This window comes from Pinus tabuliformis, chromosome 2_1 (genome assembly GCF_031772625.1).
Source record: "Pinus tabuliformis cultivar Carrire ecotype Pingquan chromosome 2_1, CPIR1, whole genome shotgun sequence".
Classification (NCBI taxonomy): domain Eukaryota; kingdom Viridiplantae; phylum Streptophyta; class Pinopsida; order Pinales; family Pinaceae; genus Pinus; species Pinus tabuliformis.
The window spans coordinates 485,135,338-485,160,656 of record NC_142299.1 but is presented as its reverse complement, the minus strand read 5'-3'; the positions used below and the strand labels follow the sequence as shown (position 1 = coordinate 485,160,656).

Here is a 25,319-nt window from a genome sequence, read left to right as displayed (position 1 = left end):
ATTTGAGTGACCATATTGATTAGAATTTGGGAGTCCCCCTCTATTATGATGGGATGAAAATTATTTTGGTGTGCTAAGTTCATACATTGCCATAATCCTTCCATTTCTGCAGAGTTGTTCATGTCCCATCCAATGGAGGCGAAGTATATTAGCAAGGGTCGACCTTCATGGTCTCTGAATATGCCACCATGTCCTGCTTTACCTGGGTTGCCCTTGGAGGCACCATCAAAATTTAGATTGATCACCTTATGTGGGGGGGGAGGGAATCCAATGTGAGAGCTGCTTGGTGATAATACTTAGCCTGTTGGGATCCAGTTGTACCTGTTGGAGCTTGAAGTTCCAATTTTCCCATATGCTCTGTTCCTGTGTCTGGGTGGGAAAGTCCTCAACACTCCACTGTTGGAGAGCTAGAGTTTCATGAATATTCTAACCTAGGTTGGTCCATATGATCTCTAAAGTAGTTCTTTGGTTTTTGAAAATTCATTTGTTTCTTTCCTTCCAAATTGTCCAGAAAAGGAAGCCTAGCAGAATTGTCCATAGCTTATTGAGAATTTTTCTATTATAAGGCTCTGGAGTCCAGTTGCAGATGGTGCCCTTTATATCCCCTAGAATTCTGCATGGTCGCTGACATCAGAAAGTGAGATTTTCCCATAGTTGGTTAGCCATGTGGTAGGGGTCCATGAGGTGCTGAATAGTTTCTTCACGATTTTGATAGTTAGGATAGTAGGAGGGTCCCTGGAATCCTCTTTTGATTAAGTTGTCCCAAGTGAGAATTCTTTGATGATATAGTAGCCATGTGAAAGTGGAAATTTTTGGCCAAATCCCTGTAGTCCAGATGCGATTCCAAGCAGGATCAACTGGTTCCTGTGTTTGGAGCATCAGCTAGTAGGCTTCTTTTGTGGTGTATACTCCTTTCGGTGTATATCCCCATCTTAGAACATCTTTTCCAGTATTATATCTGATTCTTCTACTGGTGAGTTCTTTGTGTAGCTCCGAGTTATAAGCTTCCATTTCTTGTTGTGTTATCTGTGTAGAAGGTTTCCATTGCTTGAAGCCCTGATTGGTACTGTGAGTCCAGAATTGTGCTACATGGTCTGTCTGGTTGATGTTGTTTCCATTGTGATTTGTGCAAGGTAAAAGTTTTGTAATTTTTGGTCTCTGTTGCCATGAATTCGTCCAGAAACGCGTTGTTCTCCCTTCGCGTATCTCCCAAAAGCTATGCTTTTGGATGATCTATCTATGCTATTTTGCCACATTCCAGATTAGGGATCCTGTGATCATGGTAGTTATTCTTATCAGCTCTTGCTGCAATCGATTGTTTGCATATTTTGCAGTCCAGAGTTGTGCCCATGGCTTCTGTGGGCATGAAACCCATTGCCACCATATTCATGCTCCCATTAATGTGTTGCTATGTTGTGGGTCACATAATCCTAGACCTCCCTACTTTTGAGGTGTACAAGCCGTGTCCCATTTTACTAATGCCCATTTTCTGTTTTGCTCGATGGATCCCCATAAGAAATTGCGTTGCATATTTTTGATTCTCTTTAGCACCCATTTCGGCGCAGTAAGAACCGAGAAGAGATAGAGGGGCATGGATTGTAGGACTGCCTTTATTAAGACGAGCCTGCTTGCCATGTTGAGAGTTCTGTATTTCCATGATGATAGGCGGCTTTCAATTTTCTCAATGGGTTGTTGCCAGGAGGCATGCTTTAAGGCTGAATCTATCAGTGGAGCACCTAGATAATGAGATGGGAGTTTGGCTTGAGAGAATCCAATAATTTAGGTAATGATTCTTTGAGTGGTTACTGGAGTATGGAAGAAGAATATTTGTGATTTGGTAGTATTTATAGTGGTTCTAGAGGCTTTTGAGAAAGTTTCTAGAAGAGCTTTGTATGTTTGGGCTTCATTGACAGAGGGATGTCCAAAAATAATATAGTCATCAACAAATTGTTGATGTGTGATCATAGAGGTTCCATGAATAGAGATGCCTCTAAGGTCGTGAGATTGAACGACCTGCTTTATAAGATGACCCAGAACTTCTGCCATAATAATAAATTGAAATGGGGATAATGGGTCACCTTGACGGATTCCTCTAGAAGGGGAGTAGGGTTTAGAGGGGATTCCATTAACTAGAACAGAGCAGAGGGGGGAAGATATTAGAGTCATAAGCCATCTAACCCAGGTCGGGCTAAATCTGAAGGTAGTCAACATCTGTTTTATATAGGTCCATCTAAGCTTGTCAAAGGCTTTAGAGAGGTCGATTTTCAGAAGCATACCTGCTTGTTTGTTTCTCTTTAAGGAGTGGATGGTTTCATGAGTCAGAATAATGTCGTCCAAGATTTGATGTCCTTCTACATATCCAAATTGTTCTAGTAAAATGAGAAGAGGGAGGAACAGTTTGAGGTGATTTACAATTACTTTCGAGATAATTTTGTATATGACGTTTCAAAGTGCAATGGGATTGAACTTCTCCAGAGTGCTTGACTGCGCTTCTTTGGGAATAAGTGCAATGAAAGTCGCATTAAGCGAAGGAAGTAGCAAATGCATAACTCGGGATTCTTCGACCACATTCCAGACTTCTACTTTGATTAAGTCCCAGAAATGATGGTAAAAGTTAGAGGTGAAACCATCAGGTCCTGGTGCTTTCCCAGCTTTCAATTGATTTGATGCCTCTTCTACCTCCGTCAGGGTGACCGGTCTTAGCAATAGCTGATTATGCTCCTCTGTTATAATTCTGGGAATATGCTGAAGTATTTCGTTGATTGTAGGTTGTTTGTCTGTGGGCGGCTCTTGATGTACTGTTTTGAAGTGATTAGTGAGCTCTTTCTCGATATCTTCCTGTTTCTCCATTCTGTCTCCCTGTGGATTTTGAATATGCGAGATGGTATTATTCATTATTCTTTGAATAGTTGTGCGATGAAAGAATTTGGTATTTCTTTCACCTTCTTTTATCCATCTGATTCTTGACTTTTGTTTCCAGATCAGTTCCTCTTGTTTCCTTATTTCTTCTAATTGTGTTAGTAGAACTTGTCCTTGGCTTGCTAGTTCCTCTGTTCTACCTCCTACGATGATCTTCTGTTGTAGCTCTTTCACACTTTTCTCGAGGACTTTTTGCTCTTGAAATATATTGCCAAATGTAGTGTAATTCCAGGTTTTAATTTGCCTTTTTGATGTGCTTCAGCCTCTACTGGAATTGATACATAGTTGAGCCACCATTGGGAGTGAAGCTCTCCCACGCTGATTTGACCACTTTTTTGAACTCATGGTGGGTGACCCAGCAAGCTTCAAATTAAATGGTTTCCTGTTTGAATTTCCTGGATTCTTCCATTGCAAGGAAATAGGCCAATGATACAAGCCAGCAATGGGGAGTATGGAGGTGCATATATCACCACCTAAATGGACAAAGTTGTTTGAGATTAGATATCTATCCAACCTGGAGGAGATTTGTTGTGAGCCCGCCCGTTTGTTATTCCATGTGTAAGTTCCATTATTAAATGGTAAGTCAATTAGCCAGTTGTTTTGAATGTGTTCTTTGAAGCTATTGCTTTCATTGTACAACTTTCTTCTATCGCCAAGTTTTTCCTCCAGCCACGTGATCATGTTGAAGTCATTGCCTGTGATCCACAATGGATAAGTTCTTGTAGAATTGAGAATCTCCAATGTTTTTAGCAACGCAGTATTTTTCATTACATCTTGAGGGAAGTATACATTGGTCAAATGGCCATGTATGTTGGTTCCAATAAGGTGGAAAGTTGCTTGAATAAAATGGTGTGAAGCATGGAAATATATTAGGGAGACATACTGAGTATTCCATGCTATGGCAAGCCCTCCCAAAGCACCTATTGCATCTACTGCCACAATTTGACATCCCACCCAAGCTTTGGATAATGTGGAAGCTAAGGTACTAGTGTCACATTTTGTTTCCTGCATGAATAAAATGTGTGGTTGTTCTTGTTGAATCATGTTCTTTAACATTCTGTATTTCCCCGGGCCATTATGTCCTCTGACATTCCATTAGATGAGCTTCATGGTTGACCTGTAGGTAGGGAATGGTAGTATTTAGTCAACTTGGAGCATCTTCCGGACTCCACTAGAATTTCCCCAATTAGCATGGTGTGTTGTAGATCCGTCTTTCTCCCTCTCTTCTTCCCATTTTTGATGATATGTTTCCCGTCCCATTTACCAACTTGTTGTATGGCCAATGTGCTGTGCTGATGCACTCTTGATAGTACTACTTCCAAATTTTCAAGTTGCCTATCTAGTATTGTGTCGAACTCTTTCCTCTTACAAGCTTGTTCTAGACTGAAAATGTCTATATCACCTAGATCAAAGCTTCCAGGTTCTTCTTCCATTAAACTTTGTTGACTGATGTCCTCCATGTGGGGTATTGGCTGAAGAGGGTTTGTCAGAAGATTATCAATGTCCATTACTTTGTCGGACCATAGGGCTTTGTTATTAGCATGGTTTGGGATGGCGTGGTTGATGCATGTGGATCAGAGGTGTTAACTTTCGATGGTTCACTGGCTTCATTATGAATAGGTGTAGAAGAGAGTTTGGTGGATGGAGCAGAGGTTGTCTTTGCTATCACAGGGGGATCTGATTCAGGCATATCTAGGTTTGCCAAAATATCAAAGTTGTTGCTTGAGGATGGCACATCTGATGATGGAGTAGCAGTTTTTGGTGTTGTGGGTGGTTTTTTGGTATGCTTCTTTCTACTGGCCACTTTGGTAAACCCTTCTGGATCAGACTTACCCCCATTGTCTGTGGGTTTAGGAGGAGCGTTTAAGGGACAGTCATGGAATAGGTGTCCATGGGCATGGCACCTCCTACATCTGAAAGGTACATGTTCATAATCTATGGGTTGTATCCATTCAAAGTCATCGTGAAGGAGACTTACCGAGTCCGTGAGCGCCTTGCCCAGCTTCATGTATACGCAAATACGAGCATAGGAGGTGTACCTACGAAGCTTTGTTTCCTCTGCTGCCTTTATGAACTCGCCTAATCCATTACCAATGGCTTTAAGTGATTCTTCATCCTAGTATTCCAGTGGAAGAGAGTACATGCGGATCCAAACTGGTGCCCAACTGAAGTCTTCCTTATCTGGGTTAAATCTTTCTACCCAGTCGCGTAGATAGAGACCCGTTGCATTGAAGAAATAGGGTCCTCCATCTATGACACGATTTCTGTCTTCAAGGTAGTTAAAGATGGCTGTGAAGAAGCCTTTGGGGCCTAGTTGTAGGGTAACATGTCCTTTGGGCTTCCACTTTGAGGTTATCCAGCCTTGTAGAGCTTTTTCAGTTGGCCAATAGCCTATAAATTTGCCTATCAGTGCATGGTCTTTCATGTATTGTATTTGTGCATTGATTCTGTGACTGGGGAGCTCAATCTTGGGTCGTTCTGTAGAAATTGGCTTGCAAGTGTATGACGATGCTTTCTTTGGTTGCTCAGATACTGCAAGGTTATCTCCTTTTTCATTTTCTAGATCCTCTTGTGAATTCTTCTCCTGCTGCTGCGTAGGCCGTACCTCTGGCTTCTCTGCATTCTTAGTTCCACCTTCAAGTGGGTCTTCATTGTTGCAGTCTTTGGCGGAAGGCATTGATGCCTCCCCCATTGGGATAATCATTGAATTTAGCTACCAGATGTGCCAAGCCTGAATCGGCAACAGTCCTACTTGGACCTGAGAGGCTGCTTGCTCTGTCTCTGCGCCGTGTAAGGGTTTGTCAGAAACCCTAGTCCGCCATTTTCCTTCAGCTCTCAACTCCTCTGCATATCCAACTTTCCTTCATTAGATAAAACTAGCACTCACAATTTACCCTGGGTTAGCAATTAAATGTTCTCTCGTCCAACATGTTATTAACATTATTCTTCAGTTTTTGGAATTACCCTTTGCCTTTCATGTCAAAGGGGGAGAGAATTTGGATTGTGGAGATCAAATTTGGAGTTCGAGAGCATATGGAGATCAACCTCAGATGTTGGAGATCACATTGAGGTTGACATCAATGCCAAAGGGGGGGTTTTTTGCCATTGTAGTGTTGGAATTGATGTCAACATGGTCTTGGTGTTGTTCATCATATGCTTTAGGTCAACCTGATGGTGGTAGTTCTCTCTATGTTTGTGATGAGTGTTGTTGGCATGGGAAAAGGTATAGTGCTCATTAGTTGTTGTAGTGATTTGATATTCTTGTTAGCTATTGGTTGGCATTGATGTCAACATGGTTATGATCTAGTGTGGGAAATATAGGTTGAGTAGAAATGTTTTGGAGTTAGTTGTAGATGTTGATGATGCTGCTATAGGTGTTGTAAGTGTTTGAACAGGTTGTTTGATGCCACTATCCATATTAGAGATGTTTATTATGTTGAGGAGTTTGGAATAATATGTCTTCATGATGATGAAATTATGCAAGGGTGTCTTGTGTGTTCTTGATGATGCATATGAGTTGGAAAATAATGTACAGATGTTGGAGGAAGTTTGAAAGATTTTGAAGATGTTGTAGGAGGCCCTACAGGTGTTCGAGAAGCTGGAAAATCCATGGAAGAATTTCCTACTAGATGGAGGTGACCTAATACTTGCACATGTTTGGAGGCTTTTGTCATAGTTATGAAGGCTTCTCATGGTTTTTAAGAGGTTATATAGTGTTAGGAGTTGCTTAAAGAAGTAGATAAACAAGTCCTAGAAGTTTGGAGTTGATCAGATGCAAGAAAAAGGATGAAAATGGGGTAACTTAGGTCTCCTGAAGAAAACTTGCATGGGTAACTTGGGTTGTGGTTTAGAGAATAGCGTTATAACTCAGGTTTGCAAAACAAAGGGAGCGTTACCCTTTATAAGTGTTTTTCCTCTACATTCCTCACGCATCTCAGGTTAATTTATGTTTTTCTTTCTTGCCCTGTTTGAATTTTTTTATGTAAAGGTCAGAAAAGGCCATGGAGTTTCTAGAAAGTGATTAACATTGGAAATATCCTTCATGAAGTGGAGTTAGTGGCAAGATCTAGTCAAGGAGTTGAATCCATATCAAATAAAGCGTATGAACATAGTTTTGTTGAGCTCAGTAGTTCTTGGTAATTATTGAGTTAATCACCTCAGTTCATCTATATATTGTGGAAATATCAATGATAGTATGGTTGGATGTGTTGTGTGTTGGGTGAGTGTGAGAGAGGAGGATTGTGTGCAAGCTGTGAGGGTTGTGATGCAGATTTTCTAAAGAAGTTTGCAGGTGTTGCAGCAAGTAGCAAAATCATGTTTTAGCCAACAGTTTTTGCAAAGAGTGAGGAGATGAACTATTAGATATTTGATGTAGATCTTCTCAATGATTTGTAGCCATGTGTGTTTTCTGCAGTTTGTTGTTGAGAGAAACATTTATTTTGTGAGGAATTTATCTATTATAGAGAAGGTTTTTTCTGATGTATTTATCCAATTATTATTTACAATGATTGATGTATTGATTGAGGTTGGGTTGTAGTTTGTGGTATTGTATTGGAGATTTTGTTGGTGTGGTTTATAGAGATTGTTGTTATGGTGTTCTTGTTGGGTAGTTCTATGGTTCTGGTTTGAAACGTTTTGAAACGAGAACCACATAGAGGAGTGGAGTTGGGTGACTTTAGAAAAATCAATATAGGGAGCATATATCTCAATCAAATGGTGGTTGGAGAGTCTAATGGGTGTTGGGAGAGGCTTGTTGGTCATGGTGGCTTCCAGCAGATGGGTGCCTATAGATTCGTGTGAGAAAGAGACTTCCTACTAATAGTAGCTAGATGAACCTCTATGTAATGAATTTTCTTAACATAATAATATATATTGAGCAATAAAACAACAACAAGGGTGGTTTTTCACCCTGAGGGCGTTTTCCGTAAGAAATAATTGTGTTCCTTATGTTGAATTTTTTCATGGTTTTATGTTTATGATTGATGCTCTAATATCTACTTATGTGCTTCAGATTATGTATTTTTTAAAGGTTTAATTAATTGAAGAAAAAAACTATAAATTCCTTCACTACTGATTTACCCCCCCAGTAGTGATCTAGTTTCTAACAACATCATCTAACCTACCATGTGAAACTCACGTAGTTGCCACATGGTACCCACGTTGCTACCCAAGTCATGGTTATGTCACCACCTGCTTGGAAACTCCACTCCAGTTGTCGACCCATTCATGCCCATTGCCATGGTTCGCAAGTCCCTCACCTGAAGACTATAATCCCAATAGGATTGGACCCAATCCACAATGAAACTTGTTGGGGTGGAGGAGTCAGGGTTACGAGGACCCTTTTGGGACCCCACCTCCACATATTGTCTAGTAATTTTCTATGGTTGTGCACTCGGGCTCCACCCTACCTTGTCATCTTGGCCCTTTCCCCTTTTAGGATACATTCAACCACAAATGTGACCTAGCCTTCTTGCAAATATTTGGGGTGGTGTGGACATCCGACGAGGCTACTCCTTGCACCATCATGACATGTATGTTGGCCCACTATGACACATCTTCCCAGAAATAATATCTTGGGAACTTGGTACCCAACACCATGGGATACTGTCGGGGGATAAACTTCGTGGTGATTGTTATGCAATATTTATGACTACGAATAGAAATATCTCCCCTAGGTTTGGTGGCTAACCTAGAACAACAAAATGACAAAGGACCCAATGTTTTCCTTAAAGTAAGTAGATGAGGGGAAGAAACCTACTTGGAATTTGTCGTATGTTTCACTTCTTCTTTATCTTGAATGCTCCAATCCTAGCTCCAACTGCCAAAATTAGAACTTGCACAACCAGACAACACAAGCCAAGAAACTACGAGATCTATGTAGCGTCATCTATCAACTTTATTCAAGAGATTGAAATGGTATTGATATATATGAAATAATGACATCATATATAGGAAAACAAAGTAACTCTTTGTATTTATATAAATGTCATGGGTTACAACCATAACTAGGTGTCAATCTTGTAGAATATATACTCCAAGTTGTTGACTTATCCTTTATTTGTCATAAAGTGTACCTCCAATCACCCTAAAAACATCAAAGAATCACTCTCAAAAAGGCCACATAAGGGTAGAATCACTCCCTAAAAGCCAACATCTTCCAGATGGAAGGCTGTAAATATATAGAGGAGTGGGGTAAGTTGGGATTTCTTATCCTTTTACCAATCTTGGGATTGAGATCCATTCTTGATGGGAGGATGAGATATAAGGATAAGGGATGGAAAATCCAAGGTAGGATAGGATAGGATTCAAATGTTTTATCTGAGATAAATGGTTACAACAGATCCTGGAAGCTTATGAAAATGGAGGCTTCGGGATTCTCTCTCTTTTTCTCAAATTTCTAGAACCAACACGGGTGCAAGGAGAGCAACTTGTAGGTGATCAATGCAGGCCATAGTGGAGAAACTGATAGGTGAATTTTTTCCAACAAGAGGCCAGGGTTTGTTGGTCCTAAAACTAGCTCAAATGATGAAGTTTAGGGCAGAAACTGTGGGGAATGAGAGAGTCACGCATAGGGATTTATGCAATGATGATATAAAGGGGGAATATGATGTGAATGATCCCATTAGGAGGTTGGTTGATCATATGAGATAAAATAACCAATAATAGAGTTCCCCCTAAAGCACAAAATTAAAGATGATGACTGATGACTGAAGTGCTTTACCTTATGAGAAATCAAGATCAAGAACAACTAGCAAGGTTGTCTTTTGTCACAATACATTTACATCATGATATCTCTTTTTTCTAAGGGAGGCATACCCATACTCAACACATAAGCTAAAATTACATGTACAATGATGAAAATACATGTCCACTGATGAATAACAGTGGACCCATGAATGGATAACTGTTGGGTCCCTATAATACTAGTGATTACCCCATTACTATTGTAGTTGTACCCCTTATTAATATTGTTGTGCCCCTATTATCCCCATATTTTTATTACTGTGCCCCATAGAATCCCTCTATTGTTATTTTTGTGGCTTTATATTATTATTGTTAGGTCGGCTGGGTTATATTGTGACTCCTTAGACTCCTATATATAGAAAGGAGGTTTTGTCATTTGAATAATCCAAGAATTGTTCATTCATGTAATGTAAAGGAGGTTTCCCCCTCGAAGAGGCTGAATTATAAGGCATTGATCTATCTTTTCTATCTTTTTCTTGAGCTGGTTTCATAACATTTGGTATCAGAGCTTTGGATTCTAGGGTTTCGCTGCTCCAAACAGGTCATCATGGCATTTTCGCTATAACTTTTTTTCTGCGATGTTTCAGAAGTTGCAAAAAAACCCATTTAAGAAGAAATCGTGCTAAACCTCAGGTCTGAATTTCAGAGCTGTTAGCGCTAAATTTGCGAAGATATGATCTGAGGAAGTTGGTCTTTTTGTAGACTCCGGAATTACATTCCAAATAGGTGACCTGGGGAAAAGTGTCATAACTTTCTCTCTGGGGATCGGATTGAAATTTCGTAAGAAGGTACAGAAAGAGGACGGACTGTAGTTTCTTGTATGCATTTTTCAGATCCGAAGGTCAAAACAGTGACTCGTGGCATGTCTTACAAGTTCGTTCTACTGAACTAGTCTATAATCAAGTCATTGTGGGAGATTTCGCATAACTCTTCCTTGGAGAATCCACTTTGTGTCAGACTTGTGGCATTGGAAAGCGGACATAGAGGGCTACTTCAGGTCACAAATTCAGATCTAGATGATTGGAAAGTACAGAGATACATCAGAGGCAATATCAAGCTCCTACAAAGTGAAAAAAGGTGTGTAGATTTTCTTAAATTTTTGCTTAAGCTTGGTTTGAAAATTTATTTTGAAGGAATTCAAAGCACATAGTAGAGCATTATTATCAGTAACTGATGCCCTGAGGAAAGAAAATGCAAACACCTAGTAAGGAACCTGAAATCTCTAGCATGACTCATGAAGAAGAGGAAGAAATGCAACATGATATATCAAAACTACAAGACCAAGTGCAACAACTGTCCCTTGCACAAAAAGGAACAGAATATAAGATGGATGGTTTGAAGAAAGGCATAGAAGCTAAGATGGATTGTTTAAATAAAGGTGTAGAAGCTAAGATGAATGATATGGAAGCTAAGATGGATGATTTGAAGACAAACATGGAAGAATTGAAGATAAATATGAATAAGTTGCTACAAGAAAGGGTCACTAATGGTGAAAGGGTAGTAAAGGAAACTCATGATGAGAACAAAAGAAATGTTAATCATGATTCCATAGACTCTAATGTTGGATCAAAGACCCACCATATTCCAAAAATTGATATGAGGAAGTTTGATGGCAAGGATCCCGCAACATGGATATTACAGATGGAGCAATTTTTCGATATCAATAATGTGCAAAACACACAAAAGGTACGTATTGCAACTTTATATTTGGAACCAAATTAGTTTGTATGGTATCAATGGCTTTTCTCTCGTAAACAATTTATCACTTGGGCAATTTTTATGGAAGAATTGATAGCACATTATGAGGATACAAAAAGCAACACTTTTTTTAGCCAATTGATAAGTCTCAAACAAAAGGGTTCAATAATGGAGCACATTGAGGAGTTCCAAAAATTGAACATAAGGGTAAAAGATATTCCAGAGGAGCATATGATTGATGTGTTCATAGGGTCTTTAAAGGATAATATCCAACATGATGTTCGCCTTTGGGAACCTGATTCGTTAGAGAAGGCATTCAGGTTAGCAAGAAAAATGGAAAGCAAAATTATGGAAACCAGGAAGCATACCACTCACAACTATAAAGACAGAAGTGTTGTTGCCGTTAGTCTTCCACAACCTATAAGGTTGATACCACAACAATCGGAAGAAAAAAAAGCAATATGGCTTTGTTATAGTTGTGATAGCAAATACACTAAAGGTCATAAGTGTGCTGAGAAGAAATTATTCTACATAGATTGTGAAGAGGAAGAAGAAAAGGAGCAAGAAAGGTCAAAAGAAGAGGAAATATTCCAGGAACAAAGCCTAGATAAAGAAGAATTGAATCCAACCATATCTTGTAATGCATTCGCGGGAATCACCGCTCCTCAAACCATCAAGATAGAAGGACAAATCAAGAAGAAAAAGGTAATAGTGTTGATTGATTCAGGAAGTACCCACAATTTTATTCATTGTAAGGTAGCAAGAGAATTGAATTTCTTCTTATATCCAACACCAGAGTGTCAAGTGATGGTTACAAATGGAGGAACAATAAATTTCTCGGGAAAGTGCCATAATATCAAGCTATCCATGGGAGAATATGTATTGACTAGCCCAATGCTTTCCATTCCAATGGGAGGTGCTGATGTTGTACTAGGAGTCCAATGGCTACAATCCTTGGGTACAATAGCTTTTAATTTTCAAGAAATTTTCATGAAATTTTATGTGGAAGGAAAGGTAGTTGAATTAAGGGGTATTGCAGGGAAACCGGGAAATATTATCAGCTCTAACGGTATGACAAAGCTTCTAAAAAAGGAACAAAGAGGTGTAATTGCAAAATTATGTTCGCTAGATGTGTCCACAATGGAATCATCTATTTCTCCAGATCTCCAAAAAGTCTTGGACAATCATTCCAAGGTATTTGAGACTCCCAAAGGTCTCCCACCTATTCGTGATCATGATCATGCTATTCATCTGATTCCAGGAAGTGTTCCTCCAAACATTAGGCTGTACCGATATCCCTATGCCCAAAAGAGTGAAATTGAACGTATGGTTGCAGAAATGCTAGAAGCTGGTATAATTCAACCAAGTCAAAGTTCTTTCTCTACTCCAGTAGTATTGGTGCACAAGAAGGATGGATCATGGTGCATGTGTCCAGATTATAGGGAGCTCAACAAGCTCACTATTAAAGATAAGTTTCTCATTCCTGTCATTGATGAATTACTGGATGAATTGCATGGATCAATTTACTTCACCAAGTTGGATCTTCGTTCAGGATATCATCAAATCAAAATGAAGATTGAAGACATTCCGAAAATAGCATTTATAACTCATGAGGGTCATTATGAATTTTTGGTCATGCCTTTTGGCCTTACCAATGCACCTTCAACATTTCAAGGTTTGATGAATTCAATTTTCAAACCATTCCTTAGAAAATTTGTGTTAGTATTTTTGATGATATACTAATCTACAGCAAGTCTTGGAAGGATCATGTTGAACATGTTGACAGGGTGCTACAACTATTGGAGGAGAAACAATTATATGCAAAAAGATCCAAATGTTTCTTTGGAGTACAAGAGGTGGAATATCTGGGCCATATTGTATCTCATGAAGGAGTTAAGGTAGACCCTAGCAAAATTAAAGCCATTAAGGAATGGAAAATTCCCAAATCCATAAAGCATCTGCGAGGATTTCTCGGGTTGACAGGGTATTATCGCAAGTTTGTTAAGAATTATGGGAGAATAGCAGCACCTCTAACAACATTATTGAAGAAAGATGCATTTTCATGGACTCCAGAAGCAATGTGCCAAGCACCGGTCTTAGCTACACCGAACTTCATAAAAACATTTATTATGGAATGTGATGCTTCAGGAAATGGAATTGGTGCTATTTAAATGCAAGATGAAAGACCCATTGCTCTTGAAAGTTGTCCAATCAAGGGAAAGTTTTTACACAAAGCTATTTATGAGAAGGAAATGTTGGCAATACTCCATGCACTTAAGAAATATACCTAATGGGAAGACACTTCAAGGTAAAAATGGATCATGGTAGCCTTAAATACGTTTTAGAACAAATATTATCCTCTGAAGAGCAACAAAAGTGGGTCACAAAGATGTTGGGTTATGACTTTGAAATCATCTACAAAATAGGGAAGCAAAATGTGGTGGTAGATGCACTCTCAAGAAAGGATGAGGATGTGGAAGCATTGTTGTGCGCCATTTCTATTATCTAACCAGATTGGATAAACGAAGCAAGGGAGGAATGGAAGAATGACGAAGAAGTGTGGGCACTTATTCAAAAGTTACAACAAGATTCCAGTACGTCTGATACATTTAGCTGGAAAAATGATTCGTTATGGTACAAAGATCGCTTATACCTCTGTAAGAATTCCTAGCTAAAACAAAAGATTCTTATGGAATTGCACACTTCTCCCTTAGGAGGGCACTCAGGATTTTTAAAAACTTACCACGGGGTTAAGAAGGAATTTTTTTGGGATGGCCTTAAATCAGATACTCGAAATTTTGTGGTAGAATGTTTGGTTTGCCAATAAAATAAAGTTGAAACAATTAAGACACCAGGTCTATTACGACCTTTATCCATTCCAAGCCAACGTTGGGAGGAGGTTTCAATGGATTTTATCACAGGTTTACCCAAGTCTGAGGGATAGAGTTTCATCATGGTGGTAGTTGACAGACTTACCAAGTATGCACACTTTTGTGCATTATCACACCCATTTAAAGCCAGTACAGTTTCTACTGCATTTTATGAAAACAATTCAAAAGCTACATGGAAACCCAAAGATTATTGTAAGTGTCAGAGATCCCATTTTCACTGGAAATTTTTGGACAGAATTATTTTCTTGTCTTGGTACTCAGTTAGCTCATAGCTCATCTTATCATCCTCAATATGATGGGCAAACTGGGATAGTAAACAAATGTTTGGAAGGATATCTTCGTTTCTTTGTATCTGATAAACAGACACAATCGGTCAAATGGTTGCCTCTGGCTGAATGGTGGTATAACACTTCCTTCCATACAGCAACAAAAATGACCCCATTTATGGCACTTTATGGGTATCAGCCACCATCCATCACATCATATTTAAGAGAAAATTCTAAGGTTCAAGCAGTGGAACATCACATTGAACATCAACAACAAGTCCTCCAACTCTTAAAGGATAACCTCGTGTTGGCACAAAATCGAATGAAACAACAGGCATATCAACATCGTAGTGAAAGAAGTTTTGATGTAGGTGATTGGGTATTCCTACGGCTACAACCATATAAGCAAATGTCCCTCAAGCAAGGTAAGAAGGATAATAAATTATCACCAAAGTATTATGGTCCATACAAGGTGTTGAAAAAGATTGGTACTATGGCATACAAATTGGAGCTTCCTGCAGCTTCTCGATTGCACCCAGTTTTCCATGTTTCATGTTTAAAGAAGGTTATAGGCGACAAGCTCCCAGTTCAAACAATATTTCCAAAACTTGACGAGGAAGGAAAAATTATATTCGAACCGAAAGCAGTCACAAAAACAAGAACTCGACAGCTACGAAATCGATCAATTTTGGAGTATCTTATCGAATGGAAAAACTTATCTGCTGAAGATTCCACATGGGAGGATGAGAATCTTATACAGAAGCATCCAGAACTTCTCAAGCGTTGAGGACAACACTTTTTTGAAGGAGAGGGGCATGTTGGGTCCCTATAATACTAGTGATTACCCCATTACTATTGTAGTTGTACCCCTTATTAATATTGTTGTGCTCCTATTATCCACATATTGTTATTACTGTGCCCCATAGAAGCCCTCTATTGTTATTTTTGTGGCTTTATATTATTATTGTTAGGTCGGCTGGGTTATATTGTGACTCCTTAGACTCCTATATATAGAAAGGAGGTTTTTTCATTTAAATCATCCAAGAATTGTTCATTTATGTAATGTAAAGGAGGTTTCCCCGTCGAAGAGGCTGAATTCTAAGCCGTTGATCTATCTTTTCTATCTTTTTCTTGAGCTTGTTTCATAAAAATAACTATCAGTATGATCATATACATCATACATTGTGATCTCTATATAATCTTGAAATCGTTGCTCGGATGACCAAAACTATATCTGGGGTCTTCTTATCTCGTGCACATGACCTGTTATCACAAAACCAGTACTGAGGGCTGCAACTAAGCATGGTCTCATGTAACTATTTCAACCTATCTTTAGACCAAAGATTAGCCTCTTTGATCAGAGAGGGCTCTCTCAAAACTCTTGATAAAATCCTTCACACACTAGATGGCTAACTCTTTATTTACTTATGAAAACATAACTGGTTGGAAACACACCAAAAGATATCTCATTGGGCTATGGAGTCTATAATATCAAGTAGACAAGAAAAACACAGTGATCTCATAGAAATCAAGGCTCTTAGCATTACAAGTCAAACATATTCCACCACACATAGCTTGCTGTATACACAGGGAGTCAGAGCATATAAGTATGAATTCTGAGTGATTGCATACAACAAAACCATAAAATAACATAAGGTATAACACAACATCACTTCATTTGACCATGACAATCCTTCGAGAATCTTGAGAAGAGAATAACTCTGTTTTACTATTACTGTCAAAAAAGATCTTACAGTGGCCCAAAACAACACACTTTTTCTATTAAGTATCCAACCCTTTCTACATCTAACCTTGGCCCATATATAGGCAAGCAAACTAAAACACCTCGAGCTTCCTCCTCCAGCATGAGGGGAGCCTCGAAGGTGGCTATTAACTACTCCTACATGCTTTTAACTACTGCATTAATTACAAACATGCTGAACTAAAATTACACACAATCCTAATCCAACTAAAATACTAATTTCATTCTCCTCGCAGACTTGATGCTTTCTTGGATGCTGGACAGCTGTATGATTTTCATTATGGCTAAGATATGTTAAGGGAGCATTCACCGAGCAAGCTGGTCTCGGATGCTAGCTGTAAGACAACTTATTAATTGATAAAATTAATCACCCTATATCCACGGTCCCCTGTCTCCCATTCCTCTTCATCATTTAAAGACCACACTCCGAGTTCTTTGAACCTTCAATTAACAACGGATAACCACCATATGCTATATGATCTGGATACTTTAAGGACCAACAGGTGTATCAACCGAACATTCTGGTAACTCCACCAATACCCTAGTAGCTCGGTCATAAATTGCCTTTGAGAAAACTTTATGAAAATAAACAAAATATTTTATTTTCCCTTCAAGACCTACACCTGTCACTGTTTGAGTTGTTATGAAACCCATGTATGATCTCCCTGCCTGAGTTTGAGACCTTCTTTTACCATTAACTGACCTCATCATCAAAATTCATTGTTTTTCCACAAAACAGCATTCTACAGCAGTTTCGTAGCGCGCTACGAAACTGCTGTAGATGTCAAAACAGAACCTATATATCTTTGAAGCGTTTTCTGCTTAAATTCATGATCTCTTCAGACATTTGTACAGCTATTAGGAACCCAAATAGTTTTAAGAAGATGAAGCTTGCTTCTATCATTACATATCACAGCCAACTTGATTAGCATCAAACCAATAAAAAGCTTCATAAATCCCAACTGGAACATAAAGTCACTGGAGTATTCCTTGCTGTCTTCAAATCTTCAAACGAGGTGGTCTTTTTCGAAGTACAGATCTTAAAGTTGGAAGAATTCAACACTTGGACATTAAGCTCCTTAGGATTATCAAACCAAACTATCTCACCCTTTGCAATTTGACTGGGTCTACATATATCAACTTCGGCTTGTCTGTCAGAATCAACTGCATCTTTTTGTTGTAAAGTTTCCGAATTTTCTTAACCAATGAAACCATCACAATGAACTCCCCTGGATCTAGAAATTTCTCCCATTTAGAGTCAAAAGCATCGATAGTATAAAATTTAGCCTTGTGCTCCTTATTCCCTACTGCCACTGATGATGAGGCCAACTCTTTCTCTTTGGGAGGTGCTTCATCATTAGTAGAACCATATCCAGCATGTGAAAGAAACCACCCAGCATCTTCAGCTTCATCTTCCTTGTCAACAGTTAATGGTGGGGCTAACTTTGGAGCCAGCATACCCCTAACATTATCCCAGTCAACTCTCTTGAAGAAAGGATGACTCTTGAGAGAAGCATACCCTTCAGGGCTAGAAGCCAATCTTTTAGATGGGTCCATATCCAGCAAACAATCAATAAGGTGCCGTGCTTCATAAGAAAAATATTCAGGAAATTTGAAACCTTTCTCCATGATCCTTTGGAATGTGAGCCACTCACTGCCATCTTTAAAAGGTGATATGTCAGACAGCATCTGATACAAAGTGCAACCCAGTGCCCATAGATCGTTTCCAGTTTGTTTGAGTTTTCCATCCTCATACCATTTAGCGCAGCTAAGGCCTTCGACTTACTGTATACAAAATAGCCCTTTCCAACTCTAAAAATCATCTTCACCTGAAACTGTAATATGAATTTAAATAAAAAGAATCATAACTGGCGCAGAAAGGAAAACATTTAAAGAGTATATTCCGGTCACCACTATTTGGCGAAGTGCTCCAGTTTCTCTGATATAAATTGCACAGCCTCTGACTATTCGTGCAACACCATGGCATTCAACTGCTGGATGTATGAATTCTCCCAGCAACAAGGTATTGTAAGTAACAGAGGAAATATAGTTCTTCATGGGCAAACTTATATTCTGCTTCTTGAGACTCTGTTTTTTTAGGCCATGAAGAGCTTGGTTAATTTAATTCTCAAATTTCAGAGCTGTGATATGAACCGGTGAATTAATTAAAGCCGAGGATCCATCTGTTTCTTCTGGAAGCAACCTAGATCTTCTCTGTAATATATTATGAACAAATGAACTCCCTTTCTGAGAAAACACATCAGATAAAGTATTTACTGCTTGGAAGATATCATGAGGTTAGGCACGAGTTGCAAACGAACCGCCAGATGGAGATTCACTGGTTTTGTTGTCTGCTACTTGAATTCTCCGCCATCCAATTGTCTCGATTCTGTAGGCTCCGGAGAAATAAATTGTAGGCCCTTTCTTATGTGCCCCTTAACATCATTCACGGTCATGAGGATTCGATTTAGCATGATACCAAGGACGTGGACGTATATAGATCAGCCAAAAGGCTAAACCTAACTCCTTCAGCGCCATCTGTATTATGATTCACGTCGGTGCCAAACCAACGACCTAAAATTTCGTTCTTGTTTAAAAGTGCATGATGTCCACATTAAATTACATTTAACTTTTATCCTAAGATTGCTCAGATAGTTTACGAGGATAGAACGGAAGTCTTGAACGAAAAGAACCCTGTTCGGATGGCGCAGGTGTATATAGTAACATTTTCATTACCTTTCGAAGAACTTTTAACCTTGCTACTTGGTCTGCCAATGACAATTCACCACGAACCAATCCCATCAACGAGAAAAGATCAATGCTCTCGACGTTTACTAAATCTCCATTTATTTCTATCAGGGATTTTCCTGAAGGCACCATGCGCTAACTCGTAATAATTTCATCTTTGATTAACTGATTAAGCTTCATCCGAAACAAAACGAAACCAAATTTGGAAAATTTTGGTTTATTTCTCGCACAGAATGCAATGGACCAGAAACCAGAACAATCCTCTGAGCTGTTTGATGTCCTAGATCTTTCAGTTCCCATATATCTTTTTCTGTGCAGCAGTGACTTTACAAAGTGTAAGGTATCCATTGGAAAAAGACCGAGCACAATATATAGGAAAAACATTTAACCTTGGGTACCATATTTTGCAGTGAAACAGAAACAAGGAATTCAAGAGTTCCAAGGCTTTGTCTTTTAAGAAAAGTAGCGCATCTTTGGAAACATTTTCCAATGCAACGACAAAATGGTCAAACCTCTGCTTTAGACAATCTTCCTTAGAGGTCACTTATGACCGAAAAATCAATCATCCTCAGATTGAAAAGCCGAAGTATCCTTATCTTTATCCTTGAACAAGGTGTGAATATGAACTTTATCATAAATATTTCTCAAATCTTTCAATCCATTGTGGCGCCCTGTTTTGTGAAAGAAGTTACAGATTGTGAAAAGACAATCCCAAATATCAAACACTCTATGTTTTATGGAATTTAATAGATTCTTTGTCTGGAGGATTCGACACAAAATCTCCTGCAAGTCTCCCACATTAGTATGTACATCTTTCACAATCACCCGTGAACCAGACTTCAAAGATAACTCCCTTAATGTACTTGATGCCAAACCCACAATAGCTGCATCATCATAGGGTGCCTCCTTGGACACACTGTCACTGCCCTCATCAACATCCCTGGAGGGAAGCAAAACTCTATACAATAGGCATGCTAGGATTTAGACCTTCGCTGAAAACTTGAACCAATTCCCAATTTCGTAGCACGCTACGAAACCACGCAAACAGGTAGCGCTACGAAACTGCTAAACAGAATCCAGGCGCTGCGAAAACACCCGGTCTTTAAGCTAGACTAAAAATTTTTTGACAATAGCATTTTCAGTGATAACAGTGGCTCCACTAGGGATAGTGTGCCCTTGTGGTGCGCTAAGAACACGCAGCTCCAGTGCCTTACCCATTTGTAACAAACAGAAATTTGCTTGACAAGCCTGACTGTAGGAGAAAGAAACTAATGCTACTGAAAAATAAATGCTCAGCCAACCTTGAGCTTATTTGCAATTTACCTACCTACCTACCCTAACCATTTAAACTTTCCTCAGCTCAATCAATATGAAACTTCCAATGCAGCCAGTCATTTGCTTTATCTGACATTTGACTTCTTTGCCTGTCCCGAAGTTCAGCGCCAATGTGATAGTGAGATGACAGCTGCCACTGAAAATGTCTTTGACTGCATCGGATTTCAGAGCCAATGTGATAATGTAATGACCGCTGCCACTGAAACTGTCTCTGATCTTCATAGGTAAGCTGAAACACTGGAGAATAAAACTCTTCCATGTAATCAGCTATAGGATCCCAAAACACATGATCAGCTTGTCCTTCCTCGACACTTTCCAGCTGTGCAAACTGATCTTCAACCACAGTGTTCAGTTCCTCAAACGTAAAAGAGAGGGGAACCAGCATAGTCTCCTTGCGCTCAGCCATAAAATATTTCTGAGAATAATGATCATGATCATGAAAATTATATTCCTGAATTTGTCCTTCTAAACCTTCAATTTCTTTCTCAATGTCTTTGGAAAATTCATCAAAAAATTTCATCTTATCCTCTGACTTGCAGTCAAAAGATTCCAGATATGAGGACAGGGACAAAGAAAAAGATTCATTTGTTTCTTCTTTATTATGATCATCATTCCACTGTTTAAAACCTTCAACTGAAGGAGATTTTACTTCCACCTCTGGCCTATCTATCCATTCCTCCAAGAACAAAAGCCAAAAGTCTGGCAATGACTTAATGGACTTGGCAGGCAAGCATTCAACCCACTGTTTGCATTTCCCTTGGAAAGAATCATAAAATAACCTTATGCAAACATCCTCATGTTTAATTCTAAGAAGCTGTGCAAAATGACAAAAATCTGAGATATGCTCCAACGTTAAACTCAAGTCTTCACCGTTAAATTTTGGACCATTCTTTAGAAAATAAACATCCTTGGGAAAATGGTTTGGGAAACCATGAATTCCTGAGAAATCTATGCATGCATACCTTGAACAAAGAAGGGCAGCTTCTGGGTCTTTCATAACTCCAGTGGAATCACCATAAATGTATAAACTTTGAATTCTTCAACAATGGAGTCGCCAAGGTAGTTTTGCAGCCATGAAAATCATTTTGAACTCTTGCTACCTTCAGAAATTCAATCTTAAGCTCCCGGCAGACGCACCAAAATGTTATCACAAAACCAGTACTGAGGGCTGCAACTAAGCATGGTCTCATGTAACTATTTCAACCTATCTTTAGACCAAAGATTAGCCTCTTTGATCAGAGAGGGCTCTCTCAAAACTCTTGATAAAATCCTTCACACACTAGATGGCTAACTCTTTATTTACTTATGAAAACATAACTGGTTGGAAACACACCAAAAGATATCTCATTGGGCTATGGAGTCTATAATATCAAGTAGACAAGAAAAACACAGTGATCTCATAGAAATCAAGGCTCTTAGCATTACAAGTCAAACATATTCCACCACACATAGCTTGCTGTATACACAGGAAGTCAGAGCATATAAGTATGAATTCTGAGTGATTGCATACAACAAAACCATAAAATAACATAAGGTATAACACAACATCACTTCATTTGACCATGACAATCCTTCGAGAATCTTGAGAAGAGAATAACTCTGTTTTACTATTACTGTCAAAAAAGATCTTACAGTGGCCCAAAACAACACACTTTTTCTATTAAGTATCCAACCCTTTCTACATCTAACCTTGGCCCATATATAGGCAAGCAAACTAAAACACCTCGAGCTTCCTCCTCCAGCATGAGGGGAGCCTCGAAGGTGGCTATTAACTACTCCTACATGCTTTTAACTACTGCATTAATTACAAACATGCTGAACTAAAATTACACACAATCCTAATCCAACTAAAATACTAATTTCATTCTCCTCGTAGAGTTGATGCTTTCTTGGATGCTGGACAGCTGTATGATTTTCATTATGGCTAAGATATGTTAAGGGAGCATTCACCGAGCAAGCTGGTCTCGGATGCTAGCTGTAAGACAACTTATTAATTGATAAAATTAATCACCCTATATCCACGGTCCCCTGTCTCCCATTCCTCTTCATCATTTAAAGACCACACTCTGAGTTCTTTGAACCTTCAATTAACAACGCATAACCACCATATGCTATATGATCTGGATACTTTAAGGACCAACAGGTGTATCAACCGAACATTCTGGTAACTCCACCAATACCCTAGTAGCTCGGTCATAAATTGCCTTTGAGAAAACTTTATGAAAATAAACAAAATATTTTATTTTCCCTTCAAGACCTACACCTGTCACTGTTTGAGTTGTTATGAAACCCATGTATGATATCCCTGCCTGAGTTTGAGACCTTCTTTTACCATTAACTGACCTCATCATCAAAATTCATTGTTTTTCCACAAAACAGCATTCTACAGCAGTTTCGTAGCGCGCTACGAAACTGCTGTAGATGTCAAAACAGAACCTATATATCTTTGAAGCGTTTTCTGCTTAAATTCATGATCTCTTCAGACATTTGTACAGCTATTAGGAACCCAAATAGTTTTAAGAAGATGAAGCTTGCTTCTATCATTACATATCACAGCCAACTTGATTAGCATCAAACCAATAAAAAGCTTCATAAATCCCAACTGGAACATAAAGTCACTGGAGTATTTCTTGCTGTCTTCAAATCTTCAAATGAGGTGGTCTTTTTCGAAGTACAGATCTTAAAGTTGGAAGAATTCAACACTTGGACATTAAGCTCCTTAGGATTATCAAACCAAACTATCTCACCCTTTGCAATTTGACTGGGTCTACATATATCAACTTCGGCTTGTCTGTCAGAATCAGCTGCATCTTTTTGTTGTAAAGTTTCCGAATTTTCTTAACCAATGAAACCATCACAATGAACTCCCCTGGATCTAGAAATTTCTCCCATTTAGAGTCAAAAGCATCGATAGTATAAAATTTAGCCTTGTGCTCCTTATTCCCTACTGCCACTGATGATGAGGCCAACTCTTTCTCTTTGGGAGGTGCTTCTTCATTAGTAGAACCATATCCAGCATGTGAAAGAAACCACCCAGCATCTTCAGCTTCATCTTCCTTGTCAACAGTTAATGGTGGGGCTAACTTTGGAGCCAGCATACCCCTAACATTATCCCAGTCAACTCTCTTGAAGAAAGGATGACTCTTGAGAGAAGCATACCCTTCAGGGCCAGAAGCCAATCTTTTAGATGGGTCCATATCCAGCAAACAATCAATAAGGTGTCGTGCTTCATAAGAAAAATATTCAGGAAATTTGAAACCTTTCTCCATGATCCTTTGGAATGTGAGCCACTCACTGCCATCTTTAAAAGGTGATATGTCAGACAGCATCTGATACAAAGTGCAACCCAGTGCCCATAGATCGTTTCCAGTTTGTTTGAGTTTTCCATCCTCATACCATTTAGCGCAGCTAAGGCCTTCGACTTACTGTATACAAAATAGCCCTTTCCAACTCTAAAAATCATCTTCACCTGAAACTGTAATATGAATTTAAATAAAAAGAATCATAACTGGCGCAGAAAGGAAAACATTTAAAGAGTATATTCCGGTCACCACTATTTGGCGAAGTGCTCCAGTTTCTCTGATATAAATTGCACAGCCTCTGACTATTCGTGCAGCACCATGGCATTCAACTGCTGGATGTATGAATTCTCCCAGCAACAAGGTATTGTAAGTAACAGAGGAAATATAGTTCTTCATGGGCAAACTTATATTCTGCTTCTTGAGACTCTGTTTTTTTAGGCCATGAAGAACTTGGTTAATTTAATTCTCAAATTTCAGAGCTGTGATATGAACCGGTGAATTAAGTAAAGCCGAGGATCCATCTGTTTCTTCTGGAAGCAACCTAGATCTTCTCTGTAATATATTATGAACAAATGAACTCCCTTTCTGAGAAAACACATCAGATAAAGTATTTACTGCTTGGAAGATATCATGAGGTTAGGCACGAGTTGCAAACGAACCGCCAGATGGAGATTCACTGGTTTTGTTGTCTGCTACTTGAATTCTCCGCCATCCAATTGTCTCGATTCTGTAGGCTCCGGAGAAATAAATTGTAGGCCCTTTCTTATGTGCCCCTTAACATCATTCACGGTCATGAGGATTCGATTTAGCATGATACCGAGGACGTGGACGTATATAGATCAGCCAAAAGGCTAAACCTAACTCCTTCAGCGCCATCTGTATTATGATTCACGTCGGTGCCAAACCAACGACCTAAAATTTCGTTCTTGTTTAAAAGTGCATGATGTCCACATTAAATTACATTTAACTTTTATCCTAAGATTGCTCAGATAGTTTACGAGGATAGAACGGAAGTCTTGAACGAAAAGAACCCTGTTCGGATGGCGCAGGTGTATATAGTAACATTTTCATTACCTTTCGAAGAACTTTTAACCTTGCTACTTGGTCTGCCAATGACAATTCACCACGAACCAATCCCATCAACGAGAAAAGATCAATGCTCTCGACGTTTACTAAATCTCCATTTATTTCTATCAGGGATTTTCCTGAAGGCACCATGCGCTAACTCGTAATAATTTCATCTTTGATTAACTGATTAAGCTTCATCCGAAACAAAACGAAACCAAATTTGGAAAATTTTGGTTTATTTCTCGCACAGAATGCAATGGACCAGAAACCAGAACAATCCTCTGAGCTGTTTGATGTCCTAGATCTTTCAGTTCCCATATATCTTTTTCTGTGCAGCAGTGACTTTACAAAGTGTAAGGTATCCATTGGAAAAAGACCGAGCACAATATATAGGAAAAACATTTAACCTTGGGTACCATATTTTGCAGTGAAACAGAAACAAGGAATTCAAGAGTTCCAAGGCTTTGTCTTTTAAGAAAAGTAGCGCATCTTTGGAAACATTTTCCAATGCAACGACAAAACGGTCAAACCTCTGCTTTAGACAATCTTCCTTAGAGGTCACTTATGACCGAAAAATCAATCATCC

The 25,319-nt window shown here is 38.9% G+C and overlaps 2 pseudogenes; both read right to left on the bottom strand.

Annotated features, from left to right (window-relative positions):
- Positions 1 to 17,378: 17,378 nt before the first annotated feature.
- On the bottom strand, positions 17,379 to 19,160 carry LOC149201021 (3-phosphoinositide-dependent protein kinase 2 pseudogene; annotated as a pseudogene).
- A 3,941-nt stretch (positions 19,161 to 23,101) lies between these two features.
- On the bottom strand, positions 23,102 to 24,883 carry LOC149201020 (3-phosphoinositide-dependent protein kinase 2 pseudogene; annotated as a pseudogene).
- Between the last annotated feature and the right edge of the window lie 436 nt (positions 24,884 to 25,319).